Genomic DNA, 22847 nt, shown 5'->3' with positions numbered 1-22847 from the left:
AATGTTCCACTTTGCTTACAAATAGCAAATTGCTTAGCTCTTCAAAGAGAGATGGTCAGTTGTTTTGGGAACTCGGTGCCATTAATTCTTAAGGTAAATGAGAAAGGATCATAAAGAGTGGAAAGTCAACGGAAGCTTTAATTTTATTTCTCCATAGTAATTTTGGAGTGGTGTAGCAACTTTAGATATTCATTACATACCTGTGATTACTAATTCAGCAAACTTGTGATGTGATTATTTTGCTTTCAGCTATGGTGTTCACAAAACAGAGATGTGATCTGGTGATATTTGCAGTTTAGGAATATATGGAGAAGAGAAATAAAACCAAATAATTGCAGTTACTGGATAAAAGAATGATAAAAATAGTTTTTGAAAGTTAAGAACAATCATCAGTATTTATTAAACAGTATTTATTGCACAATCATCAATATTTATTTCTCTATGAGAAAACAAGGCAGAGGAACACAAATTAATATGTAAAGTCAAAAACTGGCCTAAAGAACTCTACGAGGAAGAGGCAATTTATTACTAGGTAACCATCTTGCAGAGTATTGAGGCTGTTCTAGGAGAGATGAGAGACTTATCAGGCACTCTGTCAGGCAGTAGATCTATAGGTATTATTTACTGTAACAATACCAATCTACAAGTGTAACTACATCTCCATCAGGATCTTTGTAGTTTGTCACCAGTTCCCAGTGATTCTGAGAGATCAGGCATGCGTCTCTTACAGAACCATGTAAATGCTACCACCTTATTGAGGATTATGAGGATGAAATTTGGCTCTTTTAATAATGGCTGTATTTTTACCACTAGAGATTTCAAATAGGTTTCAATGACATCTAAATTGTGTTCTACTTATCTGTGAATATCCAGTGCTATGGAGTAATGGACATGCTTTCCTTATGGTACCTTCCACTTCACAATGACAAATATCAGCAAATAATTTGGATGCTACAGAAAAGCGCTTAGCTTCAGTATCTCACTTCAGGAGAGTGGGTGAGGAACTTTGAATTCTTTCCCTAGAGAAAAGAAACCCTTGAGCTATTTGTCTTTTTGTTTCTCTTCACCTCAGTACTCCCATGGGTTAAACAGTAATACTTGCTGTGTGATTGGAAGGTCTACTTCATTAGCATCATTGATTGCTAAACATTAGGCTGGAGCAAAAAATAGTGTATGAATGTTACGGTTTATTGTGTTATTATTTTAGAGATTACATGTAACTATATAAACATAATGACACAACTTCATATTCAGAAATCATTTTCTCTAAATAACCATAAGAATGTAATTTTCAACAGGAGATGTTATGTTTTGGACAGTTAGAAATATTAGTGTCTGGTACAAATGAATGAATCATCTAAAGACTAACCTTTTTATCAGTAGTAATGAACAAATATATTTAAAAGACATTTCATGCGTAATTGCTCCACAAACTCATTTCCTGCTTTTCACATTCAACACAGTACCTGGCAAGACACCAGTTCAATGTATTGTGTCTGAGCACAATGAACACGCTTGTTTTATGCAACAAAAACAAAACAAAACAAAAAACAAAAAAGCCCATCATCAACAAAGAAACAAACCAACAACAGCCAAAAAAAACCAACAACAACAAAACAAACAAAAACAAACAAACAAAAAAAACCCAACCAAAAACAAAAACACAACTGCAACAAAGAGACAAATCTAATCTTGAAAATAATATTCATTACCACATTTCCTTCCATAGGCAGCATGTTGGAACTCCAGTAGTGCTTCTTAAAATAATAGAGTTATAATAGAATACTTTTACATCTTAAGTCCAACCACAACTGCAACTCAGCTACACACACATATATGCTTATCTGTGCACACATGTATTAGTCCAGATGAATTCACTGATTTTCATTTTTCTTTGGGGATCACAAAAAAACCCATCTTTGTTATAGAAAAACAGAAATCCAAGTACAAGTAAATTGACAAATAAGTATCCACTTACAGCAAAATAGTGAGTTATATATTAAGGGGACAGAGAGAGGCTTAAAGGTTGGTTTCTTGTCTATGGTACCACTCATGACAGAGTGAGGAAGATGATGCAATATTGTATTGGGCAGACTACAATTTAAATACCAACTTAGCTTGTGCAAATTCTCTTGCAATTCCATTAACTGCAGCACAGGCGTCACTCTTCATAAAGGGCAGAACTGAGTATGAGCAAGTCAGGAGACTGAGAGGGAATAGGTCATTCTGAGAATTTCACTTTTCAGTTTATTTTCCTTGCCACTGTAATCACCATTCATTAGTGACTGTATGATGTCTCCTGTGTAATATTTTGGGCATTAGATACATACTAACATGCTTTACTAGCTAGGTTAATCAGTTTTATTTACTCAAATATAAAATTATAACTTTGTTCTCAGTAAAAAACAACAATGGTGGTTGTAAAGTATTTTCATTCTATTTGCTATAATCAAATTTTACATGTAATATAAATGCTGTAGTTTCAAATTTATCACAGCCAACTGATTCTGATGCGTTCAGTATTTTTAATAACCATTTATTTCTTTAAAGGCATTTAGTGGGAATGCTTCTATCAAAAGTTTGACCTGGGTATGTTTGGTGATCCAAGGTAAACAATGAAGCTATTAAAAATGTTACTGGAATGACAAAGATCAGGACACAATTATAATTGTAAAATCAGGCTGATTTTAATTTAGACAATGGATGCTTTCACAGAAGTACAAATCATGCATATATATTCAGCTTTGTTACCTATTAAAAATCTTCTCTAGCTTATTAACACAATTATATTCAGAATAAGATTTTTTCAATTATTTATGGCTTTTTCTTGGAATGCTTAGTATTGTTTCTTTGTCTCTCCCTTATTCACATGATTTTTGGCTGACTGACATCAGAAAAAATCTACAGGTGAACATTCTACTGAAGAATGTTTTAATGTAGATACTTTGCAATTTTTATTATAGTAAGAAAATTTTAAACTGATAATTGTTGGATCTAGGTAACAAAAGCTTTCTTACTTCACACTGAATCTAAACGAAAATCTTTGTTTTGGAACAGCATTTCTTTTGCAATGGGGAAAAAGGGAAAAATAAGGGGGGGGGGCTTTTGTATAGCCCACTGGACAGGAAGTCATGTAAGATCTGGGAAGTCAGAGATCTTGAGCAATAAATTCTTGGTATGGAGTGGAGTCATGTCAGCAACAGAAAGAAAATCACCTCAGACCGAGAGGGGCAGGTAAAAGCTCTCAGTGTTTCAAGTCTGACCTGGGGAGAGTTCCTTACCCAGATAGTACTCTCCAGGCTAATGGTTTCTCTGTAGAGGATTGCTCTGTCTCACATCAGAAAATCCAGTGTTGACCCAGTAACTTCCAGTATTCAAAACTGACCTGCAAGTGCTATGCTGTTTCCACACTGCCCCCAGCCCACCCAGCTCCAATTTATGTTGTTTTTCAACCTGTAGTGAAAACTGTTTTCAGAAAAGCGTTATTTAATCAAATTGGTTTTGATATCTTGTGATCTAGATGCTCGGATTAGGAGCTATCTACAGCAGAGACCCATCCAAATTCAAGACTAAATGCCATTCTAGCCCACATTTCTTAACAATATGTTTTAAAAAGATGTTCTGGAGTAGAGGACTTCTAAAGTTCTTTGAGCTTCTAATTTCCTCCCAGACCAGAGGAGCCATTCCTGTATTAGATAGTCTTACTCTAGGGTTGTGATTCGCATTCAAATGAATGTCAAGAATTTAAAAAACTTATATTATTCTAAAAATACAGACATGGTTGCCTATGGTATGGGAACACTTCACAACACTTTCCTGACATTATCCATTATCTGCTATTATTTTCAGCTTAAAAAAATCTCCCATTTTTTTTTTATTTAATAATTTAAATTTAATTTTTTTAAAATTTTTTTGGCTCAGTAAAATGGCAAAATCTTCTAGTGCTTGTAAATGATGGAATTTTTCCATCTATGGCAGAAATTATTGCTGGTATTTTGTGGTATGATCAGGAAAACACTGTCCTTTAAAGACTGACTAGTGATGATTCCTTCATTTATTCAGTGGCAGTAGTCCCAGGTTTAGATGTATTTCACACTGTTGATCCTCACAATTATCGTTCAAACTAAATCTACACACAAAATCTCATTTATTCAAAGCTACATTAATGAGTCAATAAAATAAGCTCTGATGAATCTGGCTCTGTGTTCCTGTATAGATTACTGACATTTAGCTGCAACAAATAGACCAAAGAAGGTTGGTTTTGGCTCCTTGATGGTTATTTTGTTGGTTTGTTGACAGCCTTCTGTATCTTTTAGACTTTTCCAGTGGAGCAATGTTATGTTTCCTTACACTGCATATTTTAGTATTACAGCATTGTATCACACTATGCGGGCTTCAAATGGTACTTGTATTGCATATGTTTATGTTACTTCACCAAGTGTCACTGGGTGTTGAGGTTAAGTAGATTATGTCCATTTATCCAGTATCAGATTTTTCTAATTTTATATATGTATGCCAGAAGCATTCACCTGTATTGCTTTGCTTTAATGTTTTTTATTTTTGTTGTTGTTTTAAACGAAGCATTGTTGCATTTCTGATCTTACAAAAGAAAAAACAGACCTTGCCTCTGTATGAGTGGTACCACATGTCTAATAATTGCACTGAAGGCAAGAAACCTTGATATTTTATTTTAACACAATGCGTGCTCAGTTCTGTTTATTTGTCTTGCAATTTCTAAGCTGCAAAAGGATGATTTTCCCCCATAGCTCTGATGGTTAGTCATAAACACTGTTTTTTCAAGGAAATATGAGATTTATTGATTCAAAAAGCTTTGGGAGTTTAAGGAAAGGTACATATATGCAATAAGATTTTATAAAGGGCTGACAAAGATTTGTGAAAAAGTTATGGCAGTTATCAAGGCTGAACTCCATATGCCTACTTATAATCAACCCTAAACCCCTAAACTTCTATCATTGTTCTTTATTTTCTTTTATCTTTTAATGAGTTTTTGTAAAGGAAGATATACGTGGTCACACGTTTGAACATAAATTTAGGTGTACTGCATTAGAAGTAGTTCTAGAAGCTGCAGTTTGGATGGAGCAGCATTGTTTCATTTATGTAGTTCTGTGCTTGAGTTAATAAACCAATAATGATTTTTTAAAGTTTATGGGGAATTGGAAAACATTTCCAATGATATATATCTATATATATAATATATATATATTATTGCAAATGAGCTTACTAATTCAAACATAGCCCAGTGTCTTCAAACCTTAACTAGCTCCTGCAGAGCCATTTAGGGCGTGTCTTCACTGTGAAGTTTGGCCTCCTGGCACTGCTGTGTGGGTCTGCCAGAGAAGCTCTGAATTGTGCAAAGCAGAAATCTGCCACTGCAAGGAACATTTTCAGTAGCTTTAAGAACTTGATATTATTAGCTAGAATGACTGCATTCTCCATGTATTCCTGGCAGTCCTGTGTTCTTTAAACTCTTGCTCTTCCCGTTGTAACATCATCCATTATCTCCCTAACAATGCCTCAGCTTTCAATGTCTATTTTGTATAAGATAATGAGCTTTTGAGTTCAAAGTCTGTGTGGAAACTTTGTGATTTTTAAGCTGAGATATATATGTGGAATAGTCTGAACATCATCAGTGCTGCTGTAGACTGCTTTATTGTAGAACAGTGACTGCTGAGGAATTAGAATTGCTAAGTTTTTTTCTCTGACTTTGACATACAGCTAAAAAAACCCAAATAACCCAAACTCCTGTTTGTTGTTTTCGTGAAGAATCCAACAAATCATTCTCATTTATAATAAAAATTAGAACTTCTCATGAGTTGAGAATGTATCAACTGGAAGAATATGTTGTAAAAGGAATTTTTAAAAGGAATTCATTTTATATGACTTTTAAATTGAAATTTTAAAAATAAAATCAAGACTTTCTGAAGTAGTCATTTCACACAGTGTTTCACTTTGAAGGAGAGATGGAAGGAGTTCATAACTTTCTGGTTATGTCTTCAGAGTTTGTAAATTAAGGTCAAAGCCTGTTTTTTCTGGTAGATCTTCCTCATAGTTACGCCTCTGGTGTAACTAAAACTATATTCCATGGTAGGAAAAAAAAAGGAGGGCTCAGGAAAAATACTAAAAATGAAAATATGTACTCCTTATTTTTGTACTGAGCACTTGCAGGTACTTAGGGGGAAGAAGCAGGGGTAGAGGTAGGGAGTCTCAGACTCCATCACACAGGCACCCCCACCCCAGCCCTCCATTAGATGTATCCAAGATGCTTTGTACAGACATCTAATGAGTCTGAATGCCTTTCTCCTTCAGACACAAGCTGTGCTCACCCCTGCTGAGATAGAAGTGACAAAGGAGTAAATGTCTTGATATTGATCACTTGTTATTACACTGCTGATGCAGAGCTACTGTCTTCCTTCCTGCAGCAGGGCTGTGGAACGTTTAAAAAACCTGGTACAATTTAGACAGTCTAAGTAAGTTGGCTTCTTACCAAAAGCATATTCAGAGCATTCTAGTGTCGTTTTCCTGTTGAACTTAGAAAAAAGATAAAAGAAAAAAAGGAAAAAAGAAAAAGCACAACAACAAAAGACAAAAATCAGATCATTGTGGCAAATCACCAATCTGCAGAGTCAAGGTGCACCTTAATCTGCTATTAGGAAGGTGTAAAAAGAGTTGATTTGCACTGCAAGTATGGCAGCGAGTAGTCAATTTCTGTTTGTTCTTATAATGAATACAACTTTCTTTTTCTCCAACAATTTCAGTTAGTGATGCTTGCCCTTTGCCTTCATTTTCATGTTTATTTTTTTTTTCCCTAAGCAAACTGTATTTTTTTTTTACTGTCTGTGTGCATCTATTTGTTTATCTAGAATGATATAACCACGAATTTGTATGGGATTTTTGGATTGCTCTTTGTTTCCACTAGTAAAAATTAACAGAATGATTATTCTGCCAGTGCACTGTGTTGTCACCTTGGCTTTATGTGAGTTTTTCTTGAATCCAGTATTAACACATGAAAGTTGATATTTGAGAAACATGTCAAAAATGCTTTTATAATAATATGACAAGGAGAAGCAGATGCTACCTACCGCATGAAACTTCATCACTGTAACTTGAAAGTAAAGCTATTGTGTCATAAGATTAATTAAACAAGAATAGTAAAAAGCTTGGTGTTGTAATAGTATTAAATAAAGGGAATGCTTTAATTAGGGATTGATATGCTGCCTGCTAGGTCTAATTCTCACATGGGACACAAAAGTACTCTTTGAGAAGATGTGTCTCCTACAAGTTTATGAGATTTGGTAGCACTTCTGTGGTGGGTTGACCTTAGCTGATACCCACCAAGCTGCTCTCACTCAGATTCGACTTAGGGAAAATAAATATAATATATTGTTAGAGTATAAGGATGGAAAACAAAGGCTAAAACTTAAACACATTCCTCCATGCCCCAACCCCCTTTTCCCAGACTCATCTTTCTAACAGATTTTTCCTCCTCACTCTTTTCCTCTGCTCAAGCATGGGTCCTCCATGGTCTAATACATTTTCCACAGAGGTGCTGCCAACTTGGCTGCAGGACCTGGCAATGCCATGCTGTGGTGCCATTGGACCTGGTTGGAATTGGCTGTGGCCAACACAGGGCAGCTCTGGCCCTTTTTTACAAAGACCACTGCAGCCCCCACTGCCAAAACTGGGACACTCACACCCAATACAACCTTCTCTTTTTGTTATGGCCCTAATGTGCCAAGTCTTCTTTAAGAAATGTACAAACAGGTACAGCCTGTTCTCCTTGAATCACACCAAGCATATTTTAATGTGAGCTTCAGCTAGAAGAACACACTGAAATTAACATTTGATGTCTTGTTCTTTGATATCTGGCATTTTTCACAGGCAGACTATAATAAAGAAGTCAGTTACTGCTATTAGACATATTTTAGAAGAATTCTTTTTTGATGCGTATCTACACTTGGATTATTAAATTTAAATCACTGCTGCGATCAGTTTGAATACTAATGATATATTCTGCCAGATGGAAGCCTTTAGTAAATTTTCACTTTTCTCTTAAGAGTCAGCTGTAAATCCTAAGTGAGATTTTCTGTGGGGTTGATGCCGGCTTTAATGCATTATGTCCATGTGGATTTCGATGTTGTCTGTACCTGGGAGGCAGAGAGCTCTTAATTAAATGGTTTTCTGTTCCCTTCACTGAGGTGCATGGTAGCACAAACTTCCTTATTTTTCCTGCTTTTTGATATCAAAAATTGTGAATGGTTCCTGATCTGCCAACCACTTTCCTGCTGTATGCATGCAGTGTGCCTGAGGCTGTCCTTCAGTGTCTTTCAGCTGATGTGTATTCCACTACAGCCAGACTTTCCAGCTCTTTGCTACTACATTACTCAAAACTCCAGGTACTGGGACTTGTGAAAGACAGATGACAAGGAGCTGCCTACTTATAGGTATATATCCCTCCAAGTGGCATAAGCCTTTCCTGATTTTAGGCAGTTTGTTCCAGCACCTTTTCACAGGATCAGGGTCATTCACAGGACCAGTCGTGACTCAGCAAATCAGATGGAGGATGAAGGAAACTTAATAAACCAGTTTGTTTCTTTTATCAGCACATTTGTTAGCCTCTTTTCATCAGCTAGCAATGTTTTTGTCCAGAGCTGTCTGCTACATTCACTTTTATTCTTCTGAATTTTTACACAGGGTCCTTACAATAAAAAGCTGTATTGTTGTGGGGATTTCAACTTTGTATTCCTTAACCTTTTCTCAGCTGCATTTTATCAAGCTAGGAGAAGTTTCTTTAGGGAAAAAAGATGTCTATCACTGTACACAAACCATAAGAAATGGTAAGCTGGAGGTCCTGGCTGTGGCAAGGAAGGGAGAATAAACTCTAGGTAACTGCAGAGAAAATGAAATCACAGCACTCAAACTTTCTGTACCTTGAGAGAAAGAGAGAACTAAAATACTTACATGAATCAATAACTATTCCCAGTGGAATCCTTGGAAAAGCCTACAGGTAGAGCAAATTTTTCAGTTATTGAGTTATTTTCTCAACTGTCTGTTTCACTTATTGATTTGTTTTGTCATTAAACCTAAAGCCACACAGTAAAATTTGCTTCATTCATGCACCAAACTCTCCAAATAATTTCATTATCTAAATAATTATCTGATGTGCCAATTAAAATAAAGTAATTAATAATATCATAATGCAGAGAACAGGTTTTGCTGAGCTTTGTGGTGGTGCTTTGTTCTTTGATTTTCTGTTTTGTTCTCTCTCAGATTCAGAGTAAGAAATGCTCATTGAAACATCTCCATCACAGAACAAAAGATGTCAATTACAGAAAAGTATGAGCATCAACAAAACATTTTAAACCATTTTAAGACATTTTCTGACATAGTCATGGTAATTAGTATATTTCAGTTTCAACAACTGTAATTAAACCTGACCTTTGAGTTAATTATGTCTTGACATTTATGATTTTAAACTAGCTTTCCCTGTGGTGATGATGTGTTACAAACAGATGCTAATAAGTAGTTTCTGTAGTGTGAGCAAGCAGATTTTAGATGTGCCCACACTGCAGTTCAGAGAACAGTGTCACGCGCATACCAGAATCTTCAATACATTAGTACAGTTCAGTTAATGCTTTGATTTTGTATTCGCATGCTGACATTGCTGCATGTGCAACAGAAATCACTAGCAGAATTTTGGAAGGAACTTAATGATCATTAACAAATGTTGCTATTGTTATCAATCCTTATTACTAATGTGGAAATTAAGAGAAAAACAACTCAATCTATTATAAAATCTGCAGCGTAGCATAGATCACACAAAGTAGTCAATAGGTGTCGAAAAACTTAGTGATGGGACTAGAGAGAATGGACTCAAGTTATGCTATGGTAAGTTCAGGTTAGATATTAGGAAAAATTTCTTCTCCAAAAGAGTGGGCAGGGGCTGGAAGGGGCTGCCCTATGGGGTGGCTGAATCATTGTCCCTGACTGTGTTCAAGAAGCATTTATATGTGGTACAAGGGACATGGTTTATTGAGGAAATATTGGTAGTGGTTTGACTGGATGATCTTGGAGGTCTTTTCTGCCTTAGTGATTCTATGATACTATAAAATAAATGTTGAGAGCTTTTATTGCTCATACACAACAAGAAATCTTCCTAGATTTAAGATTACACACAATGTTAGGTTTAGATAATGTTAGAAGGAACATCAGTCACGTGAGGTTTTCAGGTGTAAGGAGAAGCTCTTCTGAACATAAGAGAAATTTTACAAAAGGGATAGTAAAAATGTTTTCAATAAAGTTAAGAACAGAGGTTTTAGAAATCTGTGCTTAAGGCAATCTGTGGTTTACCACAAAAAGATTTACCTTGGGTAAAAGAGATTAGTTTTCTGGAAATTCGTTGGCCCTTTTGATACTAAGGAATCTGTGTGGACTTGGGAGGAGTGGAAACTTTATCTGTAAAAAAATTTGCTTTATGCATAGTGAATGTTGTGTTTCACAACTCTAATGCTAACAGTGTACCTTTAACACTGGACTCTGGATTTGATAGAAAAAAGTTGAACTACCCTCCTAATGTTTAAAAACACAGTAATTTGCAACATTCTCTGTAGATTTTTATAACTCTTTCCAGAGCCCTACATTTATCTGGTTTATATGTGTAATCTGTTGAGAAATCTCTACTGCTTTCAGGCTGTACAATTTCAAATCCATATGGAATTATTTGTATATACATGTTTATAAATACTTAAGTAGCTTCAAACCAAAAATCATACTGGTCTGTGCTTATAAGGAAAACTAAGTGAGCTAAATAACACACTCATGCCATTTACTTGTTTTGGTAGTTAGAAGCATTCAAAAAAACATCTGATTGTTCTATGACTGATTAGAACAGCCTGCCTGAAAACAACCCCAAAAGCCAACAACCAGTACATTGCACATATTTATTGGGAAATCAGGAAGCTCCATATAACCTGATTATTTCCTTTGCTAACAATTCTTCAGCAGATTTTCTTAAGCTGTTCACTTATTTGTATAAGCTACAGTTTATTTTCTGTTTTGTTTCTGTACAAAATCTTGACATATTTTTGTGGTGGGTCACTCATGGTGAGGAAAAGGTCAACAGAAAGTTTTGCAGACTGAAAGACCTAGTCTTGTTTAGAATATCTGGACCCCAGCTGCCTGACCTATTCATTGACTGTGTTTTCTAATTGGGCCATCATTGCTATCCAACCAGCAGTGTAATGTTGTTAACTGCTAGTTTAGCCAGAACACGAAAATCAATCTGCCAGTAAAGGGCATAGCAAGCACCATGCCTATAGAGTATTGTATACTTGGCCTTGGAATTCAAAAGGTGCTTTTTTGTTTGTGCTACTTTGATGGAATAGTGTGGATTTATTTCCAAACTAAATGACTCACAGCTACTGATGCTATCTTTTAGATTCCTATTTGCATTGCATTAAGAATGCTTTTTGATGTAGGACAAACTGCAGAACACATATGTTTAAGAGGTATATGACAAAGTACTGCCATGCTCCTTGAGTTGTGGCGCAAAGAAGAGTTGTGGTGTATATCCTGACATCTTTTGCCATAATTACAGCAGTTTTTCCCTTCTGAAATATAGCTTTACAGAGTGTGGGATCTACTAGAACTAATAGAACGTATGAAAACAGTAAGTGACATTGTGCAGTAAGTATATAAAAAACAGCTCATTCTTTTCCTACATAAGTTTCCTCCTAGCTATGCTGTTTTTGACATTTTAGAAAAATAAAACAATTGATCTGATCTGAAAACTGCATGAAAAGCAAGAACGCTTTCATCAAAGTGAAAATGAAAAAATAAGCCCTTGACTTTCCTATACTTAAGTTTGTCAGATCCAAAGGAAATGAGGCAAACATGTACTTGGATTGGAACTTGATTATAGAAATGACTTGGAACTTAGCCTGGAAATGGTGTTGAGCCACCCCAGCCCCATCATTTTGTTTACTGTAGTGCTTTCTTTTCCTTACATCTTATGTCCTGGTGAAGGCAGGTTATTTGCTCTTTCTTTTTTTTTTTTTTTTTCTCCTGTTCTTCAGGTAGTGAATCTCAGAAGCTTATTGTAATCTGGTAACAATAGTCTTACTGCAATGTTCATAGCATTTTTAAAGATCTGAATTACCTCTAACATGTTGATATCACTCTAAAAATTCAGAAATGTATTGACATTTTTTACCAAGAAATATAGTATCTCAAGAGGGTTAGGCACAGAGGGTAAATGATCCTATGTTTAGTGGGTCATGTACCTCTTTTCAAGATGGTCCAGAGGCCACTGAAGTCAGTGAAGATCCAGTGTCTTTTAAATCAGTTCCAATTCTTTGACCTAAGCTGTTGACAAAGCTACTGAGAGAGAACATGACAACATGACCAAGGTCAATAGAATTGTAGGTTGTGGTTTGTGGAAAAACAGAGAGCTTTATTTATTTATTTTTTTAATAAGCTCCTGGGAGTATAATGTAAGACTAATAGGTGGCAGTACAAGGCAAGCAAAAGGAGACTTTTTTGTTCAGTGTGTAGGCAAGTTGGTAGACAGTTTCACGGGAAATTGTGAATGTGAATTGGTTACCAAAGTGCCAAATGCAATTAAACAAAACCTTGTAAGAAATCCAGGGCTGTTAACACATAGACATAATGCCAGGCTTGTGATGTCCCTGATCCATACATTGCTAGAGGCAGTAATCTCAGGAAATACTGCTCTCTATATGTGCTTTTGGCTCAGGGTCCATTATAGATCATAAGATGTTAGACCTGTGGTATCACCCACAAGATCCACTTGGAAGATCTTTAGGAGCAGTATGAGCACCACAACTGTTGAGACTGTCTTCCTATAAATGTGATGCATACTTGATTATGAAAAAGGAAAAATATAAGCTCTGACAGCTGTTCTGCCCACAGACTTGAGCTGTAAGTACTGTCCCTCTCTGTTGTTCTACTATATATATCAAACATGCTGAGAATGCAGTGCAGTATTTTTTTCCTTAGGGAAGTAGTATCTTCAATATACCTGTCCATTTTCATTAAACATGATAGGCATTTATTATCTCTGAGCTTGCTCCTGTTTTGTGGGAATGTAAATGTAGCTAAAAGAGGGCAGAAGGGTCTGAAATTTTTTAAGTACAAACACGCATGGAGATTTGCCTCACCTTGATCATATCAGCCGTGCTTCAGTCATAATAAAGCACGAGATAAAATTTAGTTTTATTAGTAGTTTATACTCTGTACACAACAATTAGACAAGGTTCACACCCTAAAAATCTCACCACTTAATTAGGCTAGTTTCAGAACAAACAATTTGAAGCCTGACAGTGGTAGCAGGAAGGGTCAGAAGATTTCTATGTATGTGAAGAAAAAATGATTCGTATGAAGTATGTTGAAAAGGCAAAGGATACAAAATTTCCTTCTAGCAGCATACTGTGAGGAGAATTTTCTTCTGGTAAGAACTAGGTAGCTGGGATTTTCCTTATTCATATGACTTTCATGATGAGGAGATTCTCCTGAATCCAGTGTCCTATATTCTCAGATTAATCTGTCTTTCAAGGAAAATTTCCTGTGAAATCTTAGGTTCAGCCAATTGTGCAAAGTAGGCAATCTTTTATTCATATGTATCAGGCCGACCACACCTTTGCATACAGTCATATGGCCCATGGTCCTCCAGACAAGGAAGAGATGTACAGCAGCCACTGAAAGTGCAGGTCCATTTCTAAGAGTACAGGGAACCGTTCCCTGAGATGCTACTGTAAAGCTAATGTGTAAATGGAGAGCTATAGAACCTGCACTTCCCTTTCAGAAATAGTAAAGCAGACCTCAAAGATGCATTGCAACGTAGCTTGACATCTTAAGGATGATATGACATCACTAGAATTTTTACTAGTGGTCAAAAGCAGTGGAAAATTGGTTCACAAATACTTAGACCTAAGGGCATTTATTTGAACTCAATTTTTATTAGCAAGTTTCCTTTCTAAAAAGAAAGGAAAATATCTAAAAAAAAGATATTAATACTTAATACTTCAGCTAAGTCTGTATTAGACTAATACCAATTTGTCATTTTATATTTATTTGATGATTTATTTATGAGGATGATTTAATTTCAAGACCTATACTATTTTCTGAGCTGTTACCGTTTTAAATACTTCTATACCTCATGCTGTTAAGCCTTTGAACATACACACAATGCACTTCTCTTACATCTAGCTTTCTTATATTATAGCAGAAAGCAAACATTTTTAATTTATCAAAGAAAGCCTTTCATTTCTTGCCTGCATTTTGTTTCCTTTATAAATAATTTTTACGTACAGTTTTAAAAATATAAACAAATCCTCTATGACATTCTTTCTGATCATTTACGTTCATAGTCTCTCAGATCAAAAGTTTCCTGAGTTTCTTTGTGAGCATAAAAACTCCTACTCCACACACTCAGGAAGCTCGTATTAGAATGCTTTTCCTTCGATTTTTTTTTTTTTTTTTTTTTCTTTTTCTTTTTCTGATTTGTCTTGATAAATCCAAAAAGTAAGTGATAAATAATATAGCTCTGTTTAGACATCCCTTGAAATTAATGGACACTGTGGTGTTTAAAAGTGGTTCAACTAGAGTGGAAAAAAAAATTAAAAAAAATGCCTATACTACAAATAAAATGAGCAGCTTTCAAAACCTATAAAACAGTACTTGTAGAATTTTTTTTATTTTCTGCCAGGTAATTTCAGACTAATTTAACTAATTTTTGCACTAAAAATGGCACATTCATTATTCAAATATCTTGATATTATAAATACTGGTCATTTCATGTAAGTTAATTTTGGAGCTAAATATAATTATTGTAATAGTAACTGATAAGAAAACAAGTGGAGTACAGACAAACTGACTTGCTATTCTACTTGCAGGTTGGTCACATTTCCAAGCTTAGAAACTGAGCAAAACTTGATACAATGAAATGAAATTGCTGCAAAAGGTATCTCCATTAATTGTTCACTAGTGAATAAATGAGATTTTATGGAAATTGTAGGAAGAATGAGAATGCGTGCTCTTCATTTCCCACCTACATTTTGTCTCTCCACAATGAATTGTTGGGCACTTCACAGAATAGGGAACATTGTGAAAAATAATTTTATTTGTTATTGCTGTCATGTCCTCATTATATCTGCCATTTTCTCAAAGCTAATTCACCATTTCCTTTCATTTCCTTCTGCCTGTAAATTTGCTGACCCTGTCCTGACGTACCTCAACATTTCCTGTTCCCACCATCAATCAGCATTTTGGAGAAGCACCTGAGAAGTTTTTTCACCCAGTAGTATCTGAAATTTGCCCATTCCTCAAATTAATATGTTTTTCTTTTATATTTTGATTTCATGAATTTAGTCAAATCTGGGACTAAATCTTGTGCACTTCCATAGCAGATTGTACTAGTCAGCTGTCCTGAATGTGTAATTCTGAAACAGAGAACACTTTACTGTCTGTATGTTAAAATATTTTCCTAAATAAGCATGCATATTAAAGCATGGTTGCATCTTTGTGCCTTTATGTGACCTGATGCATTCACCCAGTGATTCCACACATGGGTATGTAGCAGTTCACTTGGATTCATGCATGCAAGACAATGTAAAATAGAAAAAAGAAAAAAAGAAGATGCCTTAAAATTATGTGTCGATTGAATCTTTTTCCTCTAATGTGATAGCCTACACAACTGTACCAGTTAAGCCATGAACCTAATTGCTGTTTGGGGCAGAGCAAAAGCTACAACAAAAAGTCCTTCTGAAATGAGCAGTACAAAGAATTCTGCCTTGTGTTTCCAGACTGCAGATATGAATTATGAGCCTAGTCATTTAAAGTCCCTCTAAGTGTCTTCCAGAGGCCAATTTATACCAAGTCTGAGGAAGGTATTTCCAGAGAGTGCTTTATACTTTATGTGGGGTTTTATGATTGGTGTCTATCTTCCTCTGTTGATGGCAGAGGGATCTTTCCTTGGACAGCTGTATTGTCAGATCGTATGAAATCTGCTTGAAAAGTACAGCTGTGTACTGCAGATGAGGCTGTCCATTTAGCCTTTCGAGTCCAGTGATTCTTATTAATGGATATGCAGAAGGATATGTTTGCAAAGATATTTAGATGCTTAGAGGTATCTAATAGGATTTTCAAGATCATTAAAGTAGACTGGACATCTAACTTCAATTGATTTAGCTGAGGTAGGTGAATGTTTCTATTTGACTGTATCTGTTTTTTCCATAATCCCTCTCAGCATTTTTCATAATCTTGTCCACTAAGTCCAATTTCATTTCTGAGAACTGTACTCACTAATATGATAGTTGAGTCTCTCATATTAAACAATATCCAGGTAAAATGTGTTAAACCTCAATCCTTAGACTATAAGCATAAGACTTTAAATCTCGTACAGGGTCAGCAGTTTTGCAGTGTTTGTGGGGATGTCATGTGGAACTATCACTTCACCAGAGAGCTGCTGGTACTTTTGTGCTTCATACTAACATACTGTTGGGTTTTTTTTTTTTTTTGGGGGGGGGGGGAGGTTGGTGGGGTGGGGTGGGAAATGAGGTGGGGGAGAGGGGTAGTGTTACAACTGAAAATATCTATTCAATAAAATGCTGTGCTCTTTGAATCAAGAGGATAATTTTTCCTATAATGAAACATGGTGCTTTCAATATGTTGGAAAGCAAAATGCTGTAGTTTGATGGACCAGTGGTATGAAGCAGTATCATTAATTCTTGTTATTCCCATGACAATAAGGCTCCATTCATGAATGAAATTCCTGCTGGTGCTAATGGGATGACCATATAGACAGGAGACATTGTCTCACTCCTAATTTACCTTCAGTAGCTTCCTCTACCAGATCAGCATTTTATTTAAAATAATGATTACTTGATTTATTCCTCTGTCCCAGTTTTCATTTTGCTCTCATTCTGCCAGTGTGGAGTGACAAGAATATTTCTACTTGTCTTAAATTTCCTTGGACAATATATTTTATTTTTTAAAATGTTATCTTTAAATAGGTAAGTTTTTTAAAGAACTACCTGTGAAGAAAGTACATATACTTGATATAATTTGAAAAAAATATCTGTCAAATCCTAGGTAGGCATACATATGCTTTCAGAGTATAAATTTAAAACCTCAGTTTCTATATGCCTTTTTTCAGTGTCTTTTTGTCTACCTTATTGTTCCCCTCTTTCAAGTAATGCGTAGAACAACATCATTTAATCAGTGACAATACAAATGAAAAATGAGAAGGAATTCCTTTATGCAGAATGATTGCTTTATGCAGAAATTCATTGTAAGTGCAGCGTGCTATTCCTTCGCACAGCCCTTTGTTCCTACCTCCCTTCATTCTGCTACTGTAACATAGGTCAGATGGTTTCAAATGCCTGCACCTTGGACTTATCATAGAATCACAGAATGACCTGGGTTGAAAAGGGCCACAATGATTGTTTCATAGTTTCAACCCCCCTGCTATGTGCAAGGTTGCCAACCACTAGACCAGGCTATCTGCAAACTTGCTGAAGGTGAACTCGATGCCATTTTCTATGTCATTGATGAAGATGTTGAAGAGCACCGGTCCCAGGGACACTGCTTGTGGCCGGCCTCCATCCTGACACTTTTTGTATTAATTACAGTCACTAATTCTCATTGAGACCTAATGTCAGTGAAACTGCCTGGCAATATTGATGATGTCCGCAAAAGCAAGATGTGTGCTATGGTGCTGAGGTCATTGCCCAAGAACAGGATCCATTTTGAGAATATCCCCAAGAGAATATGAAGAATTGATTCCAGAGGTGTTTGGTGACAGTCTTTCCTTACTCACTCTGCACATAAGAGAACTGCCAAACTTCCTGAGACTGCAGATACAAATTTGCCTGAAGTCTTTTAGTCTTTTAGTCCTTGTCTTTTTTTTTTTTTTTTTTTTTTTCCCCCTAAATCAGTTTCTCTGGGGCTTTTCTTTCAGCATTAGCTGTGAGAAGACAATGGAATTGTACATATCATATCTGTGTGGCTAAACCCAGGCAGCTAACAACTTGGGATCAATAAAGGAGCAGATAGAAACTGAAAAAGGTAGGTCTGGATGAAGAAAAGTCTATGCAGATATGATGATGATGGTAATTGCATCCTTAATGTGCTGCCAGGAAATTATCTGCTCTGGTAGGGCTGCCCAGGAATTGTATACATTGGGCACATACTATTAAAGCTCTGATTCCAATAGCAGCTTACACAGAGACCCAAATCTGTTCTAAAGGCATTTGCAAGCAGCTGCTTCCACAACAAAGACAATGTTGGTAGAGATTTTCAATTATGTGAATAATAGGTGGCATTATTTTAAAGTTCTGTCCTTCATTTGTGCCGTACAGAAAAAATGCTGACTTGTGTAATTTTTAAAGCTAATTATATAGCAGGGATTTTGCAAAATATCTTTGAACTGCTTAAAATGGATATTAAAAAGCTCAAAATCCTGATATGACAGCTGCAGTAATAATACCTATTGTTAAATTTTGCTAGACCTCTCATATATGCTTAAAAATGTCTGTCTTATTTTTCAAATATCTTCTTCCTTTCATAACTTAAGACCAACTTTTATTTATTGCATATTCTTAACATTCAGTAGCTATGCAGTAAAACCACATGCCCTTGAGTTCATATTTTATATGCATAGTTTAATAGATTGATTTCCTACCAGGTGAGCTAAGCAGCGTTCATTTTCCTTTATCTTACCTGAACTATGTACTACAGGCTTTCTGAAAGCAGCTGTCTCAAATTAAACCTGACCTTTTCTAATGGGGATTCCAATCAGATGGAAACTGTGGAAAATGAGCTGTACTGGTACTTCTTATCTAGACAGGAAGTTTCATGCCCTTCAGCAGATCTCTAAGGATATTTTCCATTGCAGTATACTGGTGTGGCTGAAGAGGACTTGGAGACAGTTTTAGTTCTCAGACAGTTGCACTTGGTCTGAATGTTGGACAGTGGTAAGATGCGTATCTTCAATCAAATTTGCTTCTCTTTACATTAAGATCTACATGTAATCTTTCATTAAAGTGTGTAGAATTACTCAAATATCCATTAATACTCATGATGTGTTGAAAAAAATTAGCATTCCTTACAAGTATAATTGTTGACAACAGCGTTCTCTAAAGTTCCCACATACAGTATGTTTAATTATGTATGTGTTAACAAATAGTTACTGTCTCTAATTTGAAAGTCAGTCTTTATGCAAAAATGACACAATTTGTAGTGAAACACTTGAAGATCCATTTGTGAAATGAACATTGACTTCATTATTCTACTGCTACACAAAACTATTTCTTCCAATTCTAATGATTAGATTGTGATATCATTTGCATTAGCAGTGCTAAGAGAAAGACTGTATATGCACATTGGAAGCTGCTGAAATAAGAAGGCCATTTAGTCCTTTCCCAATCAAAAACCTCTATTAAGGTGTTTACGATGCATTAAACTTCAAAAGAACTAAGATGAAAGTCATTGTATTACTGAACTGCACATTATGCACTTACTAAAATGTGCTTGACATGAATAAATTGCTAACTGAAATTTTTTAACTGGATACTTGAATGACAGACTGATTTTCTGAAAATTCAGTGTTTGGCCAAGTGTCAATAAAGGAGTATAAAACTGGGATTACACAACCCATTTGGGCCCTAATCACTTTAGAGATGTATCCAAATAAGATGTCTTGATCTGAAGAGCAGCATCACTTATAATTCTTGATTTAATTGTTCTTTGTTTTACTGATACAGTGAATTGTCAGTCATTAAGTTAGTTTTGAAATGTGCAGTTCCTCAAATCAGGCTGAAAATAGATTTGGCATTTTCCTGATAGTGTATTTGCATTTAACTCTTAATAACTCTCTGGCATTAATTCTGAAGCTTGAATTTGACAGTGGCTTTGCTCTGTTCCCAGTGGACTCCTTAGCCCTGGAGTATGGCTCAGTGCAAGCAGGTTCAAGCTCATACTCTCCTTATTAAGAAATAATTTTACTACACCTACTGCAGGAAGATTAAGATAAGAAAAGTAAAACAGAAAATCCAGTTAATTGATCCTTTGTAGACACATTCTGTTGAATCATGCTCTGTGTTGAAGACAAGAACAGCTTAACTATTAACTTTAGATAGGTGAACGTTCTGTCCATTGTCCAAAATGTCATTCATATGGAAGGGAAATAGAACAACATTGTTGCACATTGCTTCTGAGAATAAAACTGCTACTTTTTCTTATGGTGCTTTCTTTCTAGAATCTAGATCTAGAAAGATCAGAGTGGAGTTTGAGTTAGAAGTTATTTTTACATATAGAAAGTAAGGAGCAAAGCAAGTTTGATTAAAGGAACACTGTGTTCTAGATAAGAGCTATAACAATATGTATTATAGTTGAGTTATAGAAAGATTAAATGTCTGAAAAGATGTTCATTAGAACCAGCAATGAACACAGATCTTCTAGTTTTCTGTTGAGTTTTAACTGCAACCTTTTCACATTTTTATCCATGCTTTCTTCATGGGTGAGTGTGTGATTTCCAGCTGTAATTATTTGTAGCATATTTTAAAAATATAAAGACGGTTGTCTCAGTCAGAGTTTACAACAGAACTTGAGTGAATAAAACTGCAAATAGCAGATAAAAAAATAATATATGGACACAAAATCATTCTCCCTAACATCTTGAGACAGTTTAGCTCAAAGAAATGGCAGCGTTTCCACATCAGTTTAAACTGCACAGTTGCATGAAAGAATAGGATATGACCTCACTTTGAAAAGAAATTTGAAAAAAAATCATGTGGTAAAAATTTACCCAGCCTCATAAATTAGTTTGAAGCTATGAAGATAGTATGGAATATTCATTTTGTGTCAGCTTTTTCTTACTGCTCATATCTATGTTATTGCCTCTTATACTTTGTTGTATACATCCATGTTACAAGAGTAAATTAGAAAACACTAAAATTCAGTCCCTTGTGAGACTTACTGACTTATTTCTGTTTTAAAACTGTTTTAAAAAAATGACTGCACAAATTTTAAAGTAAAGAAAAGACTGAATTTAAATTGATTGGCCAAGATTGCTCTTTTCATTGAAAGTGTACATTTTGTCCAAGAGAAAGCAAATGTTATTCCTGAAATTGAAAGTCTTTTTGTTTCTCCAGAAACTGTAAAATCACCATGTATTTCTGTAGCAGTTTCTGAGAAACTTTGGGGCTTTGTCATTCTAACAGATAATTTACTTCAATTTATTGTGATTCAGAGTAATATTCAGTGATGACTTTCATAGAAACCAATTCAGAAATGTCACTATTCTAGAAGAGACAGTTTCATTTCTAAGCTTGTAAAATTACAGAATGGAGATAAACAGTTTCCAGGGAATTATTATCTTCATTATTTTATAACATGCTGCAATTAAAATAACTGAAATACTTGCTACTACATATTCCTCAATGAATGAATAACTGTGAAACAAAGGCTCTTTTATTTTTTCCCCCTTGAAAAAAAACCCAACCCTTATCGACAAGTAATTCTATAATTCTGCAAACTTTTCTCTGCTTGAATAATCCTATGAAGCTAAATGGGGCTACGCAAATGCATAAAGTTAATCACATAATTGAAAACATAGTTTTAAGTATAATTGAGCATTTAGTGCACAAAGAATACACACTGCCAGATAAAATGAGAAAGCTAAAACCTTTGTTTCAGATCTGCAATGAATTTTTCAGAAAGGCACACGTATAATATTTCTATTGTAATCATTCTTTCTTTCACAAGATGTTCACGTCATTGTTACCAAGACAGAAAATATGCCTAAATCCACCAAGTTATGTAAGGATGTAGAGCTGCTTTTTCCTAGTCATGCTTTAATCAAATTAAAGATAAGATTATTTGAGATTTGGAAAATGAAGCTCATTCTACTCAATGGAATATTGCATTGCCAAGGCAAATAATTGATTATACATTCTGATAACGCTCTTTTCATCTATTTCAGGTAGTACTATTATCAGAAATGTAATGATTTGGAGCTATAAATGATGGAAGATTTATGTACAGGTACAGTATCTTTTTTAAAAAGTAATCTCATATAATCTGAGAAATTGAAAGCTTTAGTACCAGAGCCTTTCATCAGGTTTTGTATTTTAAACTTGAAAAAGACTTAGTATGTCATCTGCAAAGCTGCTTGAAAAAGTTATTCCAACTTTTTCACTTGCCCTGTTTGAATCTGTGGAGATCATCGTCAGGAATCAGTCAGGTTTGTCTCTTACCTGTTCAGACCTTGATTTCTGTGTTTGTATCTGTTACTAGCATGGATGCTGACTACATAGCAGATTTTGTTAGTGTTAGAAGGAGAACTGAAAGACACTGCTGGCTGACTTCATGTTGGAAGCAATTGCTTTGGGTAAACAGCTTTCAGCCAAGGCTGCCCCTGAGCTAGCTGGCAAATGCAGAAGTGAAAAGCTCTGTATCCCAATAGGATTCCTTTGGTTTTAACTCACTTTTAATCTGTTTCTGAAATACTTTTCTCTCTACTTTTGATGTAATCTTCTTTCTTGTATTTGAAAAAAAACCACACATTCTACTAAATACTAAGTAGCTGAATGTGATTAATTTTCTGAGGAAGACAGTTTAAGCTTGTGGGCCTCAGAATTTGTTTTCACTTCCATTAAATTTTAATAAATAAATGAGCAAATTAGACTAGTTGAATGGAGTCATAACTTTCTGTCTTTCAGCTCCATGTTTGAATATCTATTAATGATTGCCATTTGAACCATTCATGCAGAAAACTTCTAATTTAGAGCAAAGGAGGAACAATGAATACA

At 35.2% G+C, this 22847-nt stretch overlaps 1 long non-coding RNA gene across 1 annotated transcript in view; it reads left to right on the top strand.

The window, feature by feature from the left end:
- Positions 1 to 22080, top strand: part of LOC107313890 (uncharacterized) — a 50338-nt gene extending 28258 nt beyond the window's left edge. The window contains exons 2-4 of the long non-coding RNA XR_001555247.3: positions 17996 to 18102; positions 18932 to 19010; positions 22019 to 22080. This is a non-coding gene — a long non-coding RNA (uncharacterized LOC107313890). The remainder of the gene's footprint in view (positions 1 to 17995; positions 18103 to 18931; positions 19011 to 22018) is intronic.
- The last annotated feature ends 767 nt before the right edge of the window (positions 22081 to 22847 follow it).

The sequence above is a fragment of the Coturnix japonica genome, chromosome 4, assembly GCF_054131305.1.
Source record: "Coturnix japonica strain WE chromosome 4, WE-NBRP24, whole genome shotgun sequence".
Classification (NCBI taxonomy): domain Eukaryota; kingdom Metazoa; phylum Chordata; class Aves; order Galliformes; family Phasianidae; genus Coturnix; species Coturnix japonica.
Note: the sequence above shows the minus strand (reverse complement) of the source record. Positions and strands in the feature narration are given on the sequence as shown.